This window comes from Camellia sinensis, chromosome 10 (genome assembly GCF_055761805.1).
Source record: "Camellia sinensis isolate YWXY chromosome 10, ASM5576180v1, whole genome shotgun sequence".
Classification (NCBI taxonomy): Eukaryota; Viridiplantae; Streptophyta; class Magnoliopsida; order Ericales; family Theaceae; genus Camellia; species Camellia sinensis.
Window position 1 is genome coordinate 2,368,568 of NC_138970.1, and position 14,781 is coordinate 2,383,348.

Genomic DNA, 14,781 nt, shown 5'->3' on the forward strand with positions numbered 1-14,781 from the left:
ATTTATCAAAACAGTTTAGTCCTGAAACAATAATTAAATTTTCCAACAGTTCAGGGCAGGGGAACATTTATAAAAATATGTAGCATGCAACTACTCACCTGAAAATGAAATAATGTAATCCTCGAATAGAGTATAAAAGTCCAACTAGTTCCCTGAACCAAGTATGAAAACTATACGTCACTACTAATTTAAAAATGCTAAAGAATAAGAAACTAATTAACCCCAAACTAAAGCGCACTAACACGGCTTAACCCAACTCACCGTTACTCTTAAATATTACCTAAGCTTATGTTCTTCAAGGTCTAAAATCAGCCAAGACATGGGTTCAAATCAAAACTTAATTAAAATTAACTTTAAGATAAAATAGAATTTTAAACAAGCTTCCCAATCTATTCGCTAACTTTGAAAATTACAAAATCCACTCCATGTTGTTCAAAAATTCCAAAACCCTTCACATATCAACTAATATATCTTAAGTTTCAAACCCAATTGGTTTTACTTGATTTGCTTGTCAAAATAATTATTTACAATTAATTATATCCAAACAGGTTGTTTTCTGCAGCACTTTAAAGAAATTAATGGTTCTCTTAGTATACACGAGCAATCAAATGCAAGGCCCAAAATTTAAGAAACTAGACTTGTAACCAATTCTAATGACGCTGATTTGCTAATTTTCAGATTTATATACAACAAGAACGACACTTCCGAAGTTACTGTTTTATACCAGTTTTCTAGACAGATCTGAACACATCAGTTTATATAGATTTTCACTCCCAAAAATTATGAGAAAATTCTGATATGCAATTCAATATGTAATTAATCTACTGTAAAAATTTTAGTTCAAAATTCATCCATTTGATATGGTTTCTTGATTTTTAAAGTTTGTATTTGTGTACAAAATTTTTGGACTAAGAATTACACTCATTATTTCTCATCACCAACCACTGACTTGGCACCCAAACAACACACATGTTTCTCCTATTCCTTCCCAGCAACAGGCATATTACACACATAAACCATCAGAATAGATAGATATAATAAAATAGGACAATACCTTAGAGTTGTTGAGCTACAAAGGTACTGGAAGTTCCTTTCTCTCCCTTTCTCTCACTTTGTTGCTGCTGCTCTCTTTTCTATTTCTTGCTCTCTCTTTCTCTCTCACTCTCACGTTGTTGCTTGGCTACTGCTGCTATATATTATATTAGGCAACCTAGGGTTACTTTATGTATCTAAACATAAGGCTCTAAATTATTATCTTTTATTTTATTTTATTTATTTTCTCTCTCCAATAATTTAATGAGATACAATTATTATTAGATCAAAATATACTTACTAATTTGCCCCCTATTTTTTAAAAAAATAATAAATCTTGCCTCTAAATTAAAGATTTTTACCATAAATTTATTTTAGGTTTTAAAATTAATTAAAAGGCCCTCTAATAATATTTAGTTTGCACTTAAAGATTTACAAGCAAAATATTTGAGATTGTGAAATAATTATTACTTAAATATTTATTTAATTTGTATATTCAGGTTCTCACATGTATTATATGGCATTTTGTTAATTTATAATAAATATTCTTCTGCCAACCCATAATAATAGATACGTACATGTTAAACAGATAAATACTATGTTGTCGACTCGGGTTATACAAATATGTTTGGCTTTTTATCGCGATACCGTGGTGAGAGGTACCATCTAAATGAGTTTCGTACTCAACGTTGACAACCAAGAAATAAGAAGCAAATGTTTAATTACTGACACTTCTCACTGTGTAATGTGATTGAAAGATGCTTTGGTGTCTTGAAGGCTCGTTTTCCAATTTTGAGAGACATGCCTCCGTATTCAACCAAGACGTAGAGGTACATCCCTATTACATGTTGTACAATACACAACTAGATTAGGATGCATTCTCAAGGTGACATGTTGTTCACTAAATGGGCCAATCCAGATTGTATCGTTGAAGATGCTGGGCTTAGTGGAGGTGGTAGTAGCAGCTCGAGACATGCAGGAAGTAGTTTTCAACAACCAATTGACGTAGACATTAGTCAACCTCAACTATGTCACATGTCTGATGTAAGGAATCAAATTGCTTATCAAATTTGGGAATTTATCAGAAATAATTGAAATTTGTTTATGCATATAATAGATTGTGGAAGATGTTTTTTATAGTTTGTGGAAAAATTGAGATATTATTGTTATAGTTTGTATGTTAGCTATTATGAACATTACTAATATGGTTATTAAATTTATCTATGGTTGGTGTTGTATCAATATGGTTATTATGGATGCTTATTATAATGTGTATGATCTCATTGTTAGAAATAATAAAAATAAATAAATAAATATTTTTGGCCTTAGCAAACATGTTTTTTAGTTTATATTTTTAAAATTTTTCAAACATTTTGTCCAAACCAAATGCGTTTATAGTCTATGTTTTTCTAAAAATAAACAAAAACTAGTTTACAAAATTCTTGTCAATATAAACAAAAAACATAAACGTTACCAAACGCTCCCTTAGGGTGTGTTTGGTTTGTGTTTTCAAACATGTTTTTGGAAGAAAATTTCAAAAAACATGTTTGGTTACAAATTTTCTCAAAAAAATTTAAAATTACTTCTCTCTCTATTTCACGTCAATCAATCATTTTTTTCTCTTTCCTCTCTCATTCTCAATCACCTTTTCTGTCACATCTATCTACTCAATTACAACAAAATATCAAATCATTTCAAACTCCCAAACTTCAAAACTATTTTCAAAATATACAACCAAACAAACCAAAAAAAATTCTAGGTTGTGTTTGGTAGAGTTTTAGAATTTTGATTTGAGAATAGAGTTGTATTTTGAGTTTGTAAGTTTTAGAATTATGATTTGAGTGTAGAAAATTTATTTGGTTATGAGTTTTAAAAAGAGTTTGAATTGAGTGATGTGACGTATAATATTGAAAAGTGAGTGTTTTGAAAAATGTTTTGAAAAATGGGTGTAGAATTAATTTTCTAAAACTGTAACCAAACAACACACTTAAACTAAGGAGTAGAATTGAACTTCGAAAGCTCTACCAAACAGAGCCCTAAACTCTCTCTCCATTTTATTTTTTTTTTGAAAATTTATCTCAAAACACAAACCAAACACACTCTTAATATTTGATCAACCTTAATACTTTAAACATTTTATAAATGTTTAAATCTGGTTCTCCGAATACGTGACAAACAAAAAAGCCATTTTCTATACAAACGAAATAAACAAAAATGCAAATTGACATTTTCATTGTTGTATTGTTTCAAATCAACAATCTGAGTATTATCCATGGTATGCAAATCTTCAAAATCCATTGATTTCAATATTCTTAAAACTTTAAATCTTTAAAGGCAATAATGTTTTGAATTTGAAAAATAATGGTGAATATTATAATGACGAATATTATGAGTGTAGTGTGTTAGATTATAATGGTGAAGATAATGAGTGTCTTATGTTAGATTATAATTGTGAAGATGAACAATGTTGGATGAGCGTTGGAAGGAAAATTTAGATCCGTTTGGTAGAGCTGTGAAAAAGTGATTATAGATTATAACTTAACAGATTATAACTTATAACTGTGAACATAAGCTATTAGCTTGTTTGGTGCAGCTGTGCAATTATGGATTTAAGCAGCAGAGTAGTGTTTGGTTGATAAGTTGTAAAATAACTTTTTGCTGTGTAATTATTTTTTTTGCCCTTATATGATATAAAAATGATTATTTTGTCATTTTTTTCAGTTTTAATTTTAAAAAAGTTATTTCATTAATAAAAATTAATATAATTAGTATTACAAAAATTTATTATTTTCATTAATAGAATCAATTAGTATAAAATTATTTTATTTTTTCATTATAAATTAATTAGTGTCAATTAATGATTTAATTAGCATCAATACTTTTTTTTTTTTCTTTTTCTTCATTTTTTTTTTCTTTTTCTCCTTATTTTCTTTTCTCTTCTTTCTTTTTCTCCTTAGTATTAATGTTGTGATGTCATTACATTATTTTTCTTTATATTAATTTCAATTAGTTATTTAATAGAAGTTACAATATTAAAAAAAAAATTCATTTAATATAAGTTATTTCATTTTTTTTTCTTCAATCTTAATTTTTTCTTTTTTAAATTGTGATTCTGTTTTTATTAATTTTTTCATTACAATTAATAATATAGCATTTGTTATTTTTTTAATTTATTATTACTTTTTTTCATTACAATTAATAATATAACAATTGTATTTCTTTTCATTAGTGAAAGTAAATTGTATTTTTTTAATTGAAATAAAATTGTGCAATTTATTTCTTTATTTAAATTGTGCACTTGTGCAATTTATATCAATAATTGTGAAATAGATTGTGTAATTTATTTAATGGATGTAAATTGCACAATTGATTTCAATATTAATTGAAATATTTTTTTAGTGATATTTCATTTTTTCATTTTTAGTAATTCATTTTTTCATTTGACAAATCCTTTCATTTTTTTCAATTTATATCATTTTTTTAGTGATATTTCATTTTTTCATTTTTAGTAAAATTATTTCATTATAAATTAATTAGTGTCAATTAATGGCTTACGTAGTATTAATTAATACTAAAATTATTAATTAGTATCAATTAATATAAAATTTATTTCATTAATGGCTAAAATGCTTAATTATTATTATTTTTTTATTAAAAAAATACTGAAAACCTCAACAAAAAAAACACTAAAATCCATCGCTGCAGGGAGAGAACAGCAATGACGAACCAACATCGGAGAAAGAGAGAGTTGGTTGTTGATGGTCACCGTCGAAGGCACAGCGGCGATGGGGGATGGGGGACGACAACAGACGGTTGATCATCATCGTCGATTGTCATGCAGTCGATTGTGACTCTAGGGTTTCAGATTGCGATCGTCACGCAGTCGATGGTTAGGGTTTCGATCGCGAAGTTAGGGTTTACAACGCAATGGTGGTAGTGAAGAGAGAGAAGAGAGCTCTAGTTCGTGAATGTGGGAGAGAGGGAGAACACTGGTTCGTGAGAGAGAGAGAGAGGGGAGAGCATTAGTTTGTTTTCAGCGCTGGAAATTGCCTCTCTCTCTCTCTCTGAGAGAATGAACAGTGATGCTTTTTGTAGTTTATATAATGGCAATTTGGTAATACTTCAAATTAGTAAAGGGCATTTAAGTAATTTTGCCCCTCAAGTTTTAGCTTCCCGCTTAAGCTAAATGAGTTAAGCACCCCGGAGGCCACTCAGCCAAAAATCACTTTTTTGGCTTAATTTAAGCTATAAAAAGTGATTTTAAGCTCTACCAAACACAATAATTGTAACTTAGATTAAGCTAAAAGCAAAAATAAACAGCTTTTAAGTTGCACCAAACAGGCATTTTGTTCCAAAAGATATAATGTATACGTGATGGTGTATAAAGAAAAATTTGTGTTTTCATATGTGAATTATTGGAATTAGTACATATACACTCATATTATCCTTAATAGTCATTTTACTTGAATCTATTATTGTCATATAAATTTAATGATTAAATAATGTGTGTTGAGAAGATTTATGGTGTATAAATAGAACCTCCCGTAAATCACGCTCAACTCCTTTTCTACATTTGGATAAAATATAGTAAATTTTTTTAAAAAAATTAAAAATTAATGATTTATCTACACAATTTGCTCTGTCCAAATAGTTGTGTGCATTCAAACAGAGCAAATTGTACGGATGTAACGGTATTGAAATTAAAAATACATTTCTCATGATTTACTTAAAATATGAAATGTTTTTTTTTTTATAAATATTTTTCCTTTTTAAATTTATAATTATATAACAAATGACATATTTTATTAATAAATTATTAAGTCAATTACCAATTTTAATGATGTCATAAATATATTGCAATTAATAATTTTGATTAATCTTATTGTTATATATAATAGTAGTTAGAAATTTTATCATATCATATTTTGGTTGACATTAGCAAATGTGTTACTGTTTATACGGGGTGCAAAGATTCATCATTTTCTGTACTCCTCGTGTCTAAGCTTTGGTTCTTTCCGAGGAACCTGAGAACACCAAGACGGTAAGCTACCTAGCGGTGTGCAGCCGGAAAATCCCTCCGACGGTCAAGTTAGCACACTTAGAGAGAGAGAGAGAGAGAGAGAGAGTAGGTAGGTAGGTAGCTCTGATAACCAGATGTTACAGATCTATTGTATGCCGCAAAATTTAAATAGCTTCTGCGCGCACCACTCTACTTGTCCTTTTCTAGACGCATGGTTGTACTACCCTTTATATTTCTCACACGTGTACACATCAATACTGCCAAATAATATTTGGCCAAACCACCAAACAGTATTAATGCGCAACTTTAGTGGATTTCTCTCCTTACATTCTGATTGGGCCACGTAGCAAATCCTACCGAGTTACTTCCTGCATGGCACTACAGTCCGCCCTTTGGAACCATTCTCGATCGACCAAAATCTGAGGCGTCTAGCCGACTTCTTCAGCAGTACTCATTCGCCACTGACCTTACTCTGTCATGACCCGAACCCACATCTAAAAGTTCGGGTCATAACCGGCCAGTAACCCATAGATTACCGAAGGCCTCAAACGATCATACTGAATATTTGTACTAATAGGGCCATAAACAGAAGCATACAAAAAAGAGAAGTTCATTGAGTTATGCCAATCATGAGCAAAAATTATGAAAATAACCTCATAACACATTAACACATTTGCATGCCAAAGCAAAAATATAAGTGCCACAAGAAATTTACACATATTGTTTACCAATCTAAGACCATAATGGCAAAAACAAAATAAGGTCAAGGTGTGGTGTGAGTCAAAGACAAAACTCCATTTTAGAGGCATGACTCGATTGGGTTATAAAATAGCTCCTGAAGCTGACTCTAGGGGTGTGCTCTATGCTGGTGATCACCTACATATGGATACATAATATTGGGTGTGCGAAGCTCTGTGAGTAATAATACGGTAAAGCAGTGTAAATTGATGATCATAAGATTCTCACAATGTCCATAGTCATATATTTATATATTCAAAATGGCCTTAGGCCCAATCATATATCCAAACGGTCTCAGGCCCAATCATATAACAAGCGGCCTAGGGCCCAAACATATAACAAGTGGCCTTGGGCCCAAATTGCACATGTCATATAATATTAATGAAGTTCCTTCATTTCGATCAAATGATACATTTAAGTCTGATTCCAAATCACATTAAAGCTTGTTTCAAATCATATAGTATGAAATATTGCTTACCAAACCTTTTATAACTCTAAGTCATAGCGGAGTACCCGAAATCCTTAATTAACTTGTTGAATTACCATACAGGACAATCGTCAAAGGTAGACATCATACAAAACATTTATCACGAATCATTAGCTTATGCAAAATGTCTAAGACAGATCATAGACAAATAACAGTTACTGAGGGTCAAATTACATTTTCCCAATTTATCATAATCATTGCTCAAAAAGAAACTCATTCATTCTTATTAAAACATTCTTTCAGAAACTTGCCATAGCATAATTGCTCCGAAGATTTCAAGCATATTTTATCATTTCGAAAACACTCTTCAAGGCACATAATTTATACAAAGCATAAGTTTCACAATTCCAAAGTATTTCATATGAAAATATTGTCACAAAGAAATAATTCATAGTACTTGGTTGGATAATACTCCTTAACGACTCTGCCTGCAGAAACATAACCAAGCATAGCATTTTAAAATACATTGCCTTCAATTCACTCAATCAATTTATTCATTACATATTCGTTTAATCATTCCCCATTCTTTAATCCCTCTCAAGTGTTTAATGCTAAACTTCTTTACATGTGATTCACGTACAAAACTTGTGTCAAAGATGTACTTTGAACGACCCTAAATGTTCATGACTTAAATTAATGTTTCCTACAACAATTTCATATGTTTTCCATTGAAAATATAAGGTTTACATATTTAATGTTTAAGGAAATAGCAAGAAGCGAAAGGGAACTAAGTTAGGGTAGAAAATGACATGAAACGGTTAAAAGAAAATAAACAGCCTTCACTAATTTGAGCATATCTATTTGTGTACTTAAAATTTGAATGTGAGACCACCACCATTAGAAACTAGACTTCCAAGGCTTGAATTTAGACTCAAGAATCACTTAAAACGGAGTCCGGATGAAGGAGATATGTTTTTTTGAAGTTACCAGGAATAAGTTGAAACAGGGCTGGCCACACGTGCACCCAATTTGACTGCTCGTGCGGTGACTGGGCCGCTCGAGCGGTGGGTGAAGCAAAATGCAATTTCCTTTTTTGTTCATGTTCCGCTCGTGCGGAGCCTGTGATAACCCTGTTCTGTATTATGCTAATGGGTCCTTATTATGAATTTGATTATGTGTCTGATATGATTTTGTGTGCTAATTATGTGAATATATGTGGTTTTGAATTTCTATCTGTTCACCGTAGCAATATCTGTTTGATTATCTGCTTTCAAAATTAAATTGAAGGCCTTATCGGCCACCGAAACTAAAATTGATTACGCCATTGTGATTGACATAATTTTTAGAGCCTACAGTGAAGTTTAATTGAAAAATTGATTCAGACCAGATTAAGTTAATTAAATTAATGAATTAGTGCCAAATTGTTATTATTATTAAATTGTGGCTAGTGGGAATTTATGTAAAAAGGCATTATACACTCAATTTCCTCCTTTTATCTTCATTTGGGCTGATCAACTCTCTAGAAAGAGAGAAGGCCGGCTGTTAGAGAGAGAAAGGGAGAGACTTGTGTAATTTTTGGCTCAAGCTTGGGGATTTGAAGATTTAACTCAAGAATTGACTAGAGCTTGGGTGTTTGAAGCTCTTAGGTGAGTGAATTTGTGAATATTAGTTGTAATTTTGTGAATTTAAATTGGAATAATGGTCAAGAACATGAATGTGATTGAGCATGATGTAATTGAATTGGTTTTGTTGAATTGAGAGCCAATATGTGCATGCATGTAAGAAATTGTTTTGAATTTGCATGTTTGAGCTTGAAATACATGATTCATGTAGAGTTTTGGTTAAAGCTCATGTTATGACCACCATTTGTATCATCTAAGTTGAGAATGAGAGTAATACATCACATGCATGTACAATTTATAAGGATAAGAGCTTTGAATACGTGAATGTGTTATGATGAAAATGAGTTTGGTGGAAAATGAGTCATGCATGTGTTTGAGTCATGAAATTGAGCTCCATGTTGATGTGTTTTAGTGTTGGTACCATGTTAATACAAGTATATGTGAAATTGGAGCCATAATATGCAAGGAATGTGGTTAGAATGTCGAATTTGAGCTCAAGAACACATTCTGGAAAACCCAGAAATTTGATGTCCGCTCGAGCGGGGAAACCGCCGCTCAAACGTGAATTTCGTGCTCCCAGTATTTTCTGCAAACCATGACATCCGCTCAAGCGGTGAAGTCCACATTCACCGCTCGAGCGGGGAGCTATGTAAGATGGACTTTCGCTCGAGCGTCCAAGTACTACGCTTGAGCGTAAAAATGACATAACCAGTACTTTTGCAGACCTCATGGGTCCGCTCGAGCAGGTAAGTTCACGCTTGAGCGGGGACCCTGTTTCTGAAAATTTTGTGTGATCGTTCTGTGTTTCGTTTTCCGTTCTCTTTCACTTGCAAGAACTCTTAGGCATGCATTAAGGATTGTAATTGAGTTAAAGAGATAAAAATGAAGCCTAAAGAGGAATATGTGAATTAAAGAACGGATTGAATCGTTTGTGATCCATATGTGTTATATGATGCGTAGGGCCAAGCTCCAAGGCAAATCCACGAGCCGATCACTGTGAGTAATATCTTAACAAAGATATCTGAATTATGTTTGTTGTCCAAATTGCTTATTTTTATGTAAGTCTTATAAGTTCATTGATTCGTTTGGTGGACAATGGTTGTTATAATAAATGAATGGGCTAGAGGCTGTTTTGATAAGAACAAATGAATGGGCCAGAGGCCATTTTGATAAGAATGAATGAATTGGCCGAAGGCCGTTTTGACATGAATGAATGGGCCGAAGGCCGTTTTGATAGGAATGGATGGGCCGAAGGTCGTTTTGACATGAATGAATGGGCCGAAGGCCGTTTTGACAGGAATGGATGGGCCAAAGGCCGTTTTGACATGAATGAATAGGCCGAAGGCCGTTTTGACATGAATGAATGGGCCGAAGGCCGTTTTGACATGGATGAATGGGCCAGAGGCCAGTTTGACATGAATGAAAGTTTGAAAGGCCTAAAGGCTAGTTTGATATGAAAGTTTGAAAGGCCTAAAGGCCAGTTTGATATGGAAGTTTGAAAAGACCAAAGGCCAGTTTGACACGAATAACAGTTTGACACTAATGAATTGGGCCCGAGGCCGTATGATGTGTTTGGAACTGCAGTTACTTAACTTACATATGTTTATGTATGTATGTATTAGTAGAAATATAAATTGGGCCCAAGGCCATTTGATGTATATTGTTCCAATGTATATTCTTTATTTGATATTATTCACTGGGCTTTCGCTCACGCTCATTCATGTGTTTGTAGGTGAGCCAAGAGAAGTCCAAATCCAGCCTCAGTGAAGTCTGTATGGAACAACTAAGGTTTTAAAGAGTCAGCCCTTGCGTCTCACGCACGAGACACGTCTTCACCCTTCTGCCATTCTATGTTATTTTGTCATGTTGGCGAGGACTTTGGCGTACGTCTGTATATAGCTTTGTTTTGGCTGACTTAGATTTGAATGATCCTGTCTGTATAGAACTTTACGTTACTATACTTTCTATTGTGAGTTATTAACATATGTACGTATGGAATGTTATGATGTGCATATAAGCACGGCTCTATGGACAAAGTTTTAAATTTGCTTCCGTTTGGTCCCTTTACTCTGATGAGTTTTGTCTTATTTGGTTGGAGGCCGTAAGTAATCTCGTGATTACTGGCCGGTTATGGCCTTAACCCATAGATGCGGGTTCGGGTCGTGACAGAGCCCGTGGTCACTCGCGCGGTTTGGGAAAATTCAGACAGTCTAAAAATGGCACAAAAATGCAAACTTCCCAAACTCATTTCCACTCCCAAATTCATACAAAACTAACCAAAAAATATGAAATACTAACATGATTCAAGGGTAATTACATCTCAAACACATCAATCTTGAGTCAATAACAAAATTAAGGTCTCATCTTTTTCATAACTTCATGAATTTCATGATCAAGCTCAAACACGTAAAAAAACACATGGATGATCCTTCAACAAATCTTTGTTGTGTGCACAATCTAGAGCTTATTTCATGCATTAAGCACAAGATTGGACTCAAATCAAACAAATATGAAGAGATTTCTTACATTTAGTTCAATCCATTACATCCTAGCTCAAAATTCCCAATTTCTTCTTGATTTCAAGCAAAAGATGAACTATATGCAAAGATTATAAGTAGATTATCATACCTTAGTTCAAATCTAGGGTTTGCCCCTTGAATCTCTTGTAAGATCCTGGTTTCTCCTCTTCCTCTCTCTCTAACTCACTCTCTAGCAAGTCTCTCAACAAAATGAAGAACCCAAGAAGCTAGAGATATATAATTTACGATAATCAAAACATTACGAATTATAATTTTTCAAAATTTCATCGTAAGCTCTATAAATTATGCTAATCACAATATGAAGTCGATTTTGGCTTATCGTACCTCTAAGGCTTTCAATTTTCAGTTCAAAGTTTCAATTATAACAAATATTCCGACATTTAACAGATATTATTCCAAATTCCTATAATTCATATACTTAAACTTGCAAATTCATATCAAACACATAATTACATGCATAATTAAGCATAGTATGGGTTGGGTTATCACATGCTCGGCCTTAGACCATCGCTTCACTTAGCTCGGCTAATAATCCACGCCAAACAACTAGCTCGGTCCAACTTCCGAACCTCGAGCTAACTCAGCCGCGTAATCTAGAACCTCGGCCAAACTACCATTGGCTATGCCAACTCGGTCGCATAATCCAACAACAAGTCCCAAGTCAGAACTAGCTCGACCTGTTTGCTTGGCGTAAACTCCCCTCTCAATTGCCCCTTAATTCCGTCCACATTCACGTGACCGAAATTACATTACTAAGCTGAGCTAGACTCTTTGCTCGGTGGTTCGCTTTGCTCAGTCGTTGGCCTTAAATCCCTTATGTTGTAACATGATTGAGATTACTCAACTTCAGCTCGGTTTAGAAACTTCAAAGTTAGCGAGCAAAGTCAGCTCGGCAACTTGTTTCTTAGAGAGCAAAATTTGCTCGGCAAGGAACTTCAAAGTTGGCGAGCAAGGTCAGCTCGGCAACTTACTTCTTAGCGAGCAAAATCATCTCAGCAAGGAACTTCAAAGTTAGCGAGCAAAGTCAGCTCAACAACTTGCTTCTTGGCGAGCAAAATCAGCTCGGCAAGAAACTCAAAAGTTGGCGAGCGAGGTTAGCTCAGCAACTTACTTCTTGGCGAGCAAAATCAGCTCGGCAAGGGATTTCAACATTGGCGAGCGAGCAAGGTTAGCTCGGCAAGGAACTCCAACATTGGTGAGCAAAGTCAGCTCAGTAACTTGCTTCTTGGCAAGCAAAATTAGCTCAACAACGAACTCAAAAGTTGGTGAGCAAGATCAGCTCGGCAACTTGCTTCTTGGCGAGCAAAATCGATTTCGGTAATGAACTCCAAAGTTAGAGGGCAAGGTCAGCTCAGTAACTTGTTTCTTGGCGAGCAAAATCAACTTGGTGAGGAACTTCAAAGTTAGCGAGCAAGGCTAGCTTGGCAACTTGTTTCTTGACGAGCAAAATCAGCTCGACAAGACTTATTGGCAAATAAAATCAGCTCAGTAAGGAATTCTAAAGTTGATCAAAACCATCAACAAACCTCTTACCGAGCAAAATTCGCCTGGAAAAGAATTCTAAAGTTGATCAAAACCATTAACAAACCTCTTGCCAAACAAAATCTGCTCAGTAAGGAATTCCAAAATTGATCAAAACCATCAACAAACCTCTTGCCGAGCAAAATCCATTTCAGCAAGGAATTCCAAAGTTGATTAAAACCATCAACAAACCTCTAGCCAAGCAAAATCCACCCGACAAAGAATTTTGATCTTTCCGTCAAAATGATAGTCAGTTGCCCTTTAGACCGCTCTAAATTTGCTTGGTGGGACGAAAATACAACATTTCTCAAAAAACGGTCTACTTGTTTCATTACGTCAATAGTAGAAAGGGTTACAAAAGTAAAACTAAGAATAAAACTTCATATTGGTAGTATTCGACATTTCGGAAAAAGATCGGTCATTTATATTTTACGAGTTTTATGCCCCTTTTCCTTTGCCTTCTTACTGACGTTTTCCAAAATCAAACTCCCTAGATTTTTTCCATGGTTATTTGCACGACCATCCTCTTGTTTGACTGCTTAAATCTTTTTTCGCTACTCTCTTGTCCTCTACTAACGGACTTGCCTTCACAGTAGCTGCAACTACATCATCTTCAACTCGAATGTGCTCATTAATGTGTTGCATGAGCAATTCCATAGCCAACAGTTGATTCATTGTGAGCGAGTCTCTCAGTCTATGTTCTATTAGAAGATCGTGTTTATACTAAGTGATTGCTAGGTTCATCGGGGCAATCAAGAATCTCATTGAATGTCTCCCAATACTTGGCATTGTACACCTTCAGTGAATCGCTTGGTTCTATCTTGATTCCTAAAAGGTGGTCGACTTCTTTAGGTGTTTTGGTGTTGGTCTTGAATCGTGTCACGAATGCCTTCTCCAATCGCTGCCATCTCTCGATACTTTCCTTTGGCAGCCTCTCGAACCATTTCAGGCCCAACTCGCCTAAACTCGATGAGCGCATTGTTTCGCATGTGCCTAGCCATAACCTGCCAAAAGTGGCTTACGTGCATGTACGGATCGGTCTTTCCGTTATAAAGCGTGAACTTTGGATGATGGAACCTGGAGGGGAGCGATGCGTTCTCGATCTCTATGGAAAATGGGGCATCGCTCAGCTTTGCCAACTCTCTGTCTGGTGGCGCGTATGTTGCCAAGCGTGGTGGTGGCATGGCAATATTTTTACTGGCTCGCCCTTTAGGGGCCAACCGCTACAGTGCAGGCACTTTCAGCCTTTTTTGTCGGTAAGCGCGCTCCTCCAACACTCTCTCAGGTCTTTTGAAAGGTCGGAGCATGAATATCTCGATGCCGTCATCGGACATAAGGGGTGGTAACTGCTATCTTGCGTACGAGATGTCGCCGCTGGCACGATGTAGTCTCCAGCTCTGAAGCTTCTCGTGATGGAGAGTAAAGGGGTGCGACGTCTATTCTAATCGTCGGAACAATGAGAATGGGCGTGCTCACTGTGGTTCTCCACTCCAGCGACGCCATTTTTCTTCATTTGGTGTTTCATGGCCTCCATCTCTGTCACCATCTTCTTGATGATGGTATCTTGGTCTCTTAACTTGTCTTCCAAGTGCTGAGTGTGTGAATATCACCATCGGTGACGCTCTTCTGGGCTGACAGAGCGCCCAAAACTCCTTGCACGCTTGTCTCACGCATCTTTAGGAAGTCCTCGCGCGGAGGTCTCCAAACCAGCCATCGTCGGAATGGCGGACAGGCCATTTCTGCGCCGAACAAACTCTGGCGTGATACCGTCGATGGTGAACAACAGAATGTCGTTGTTGTTCGCCATAAAAAATAATCGGAAAAGCTTGAAGGATATGGTTTTGTCTGTCGAATTCCTACAAACGCCGCCAATTGTACGGA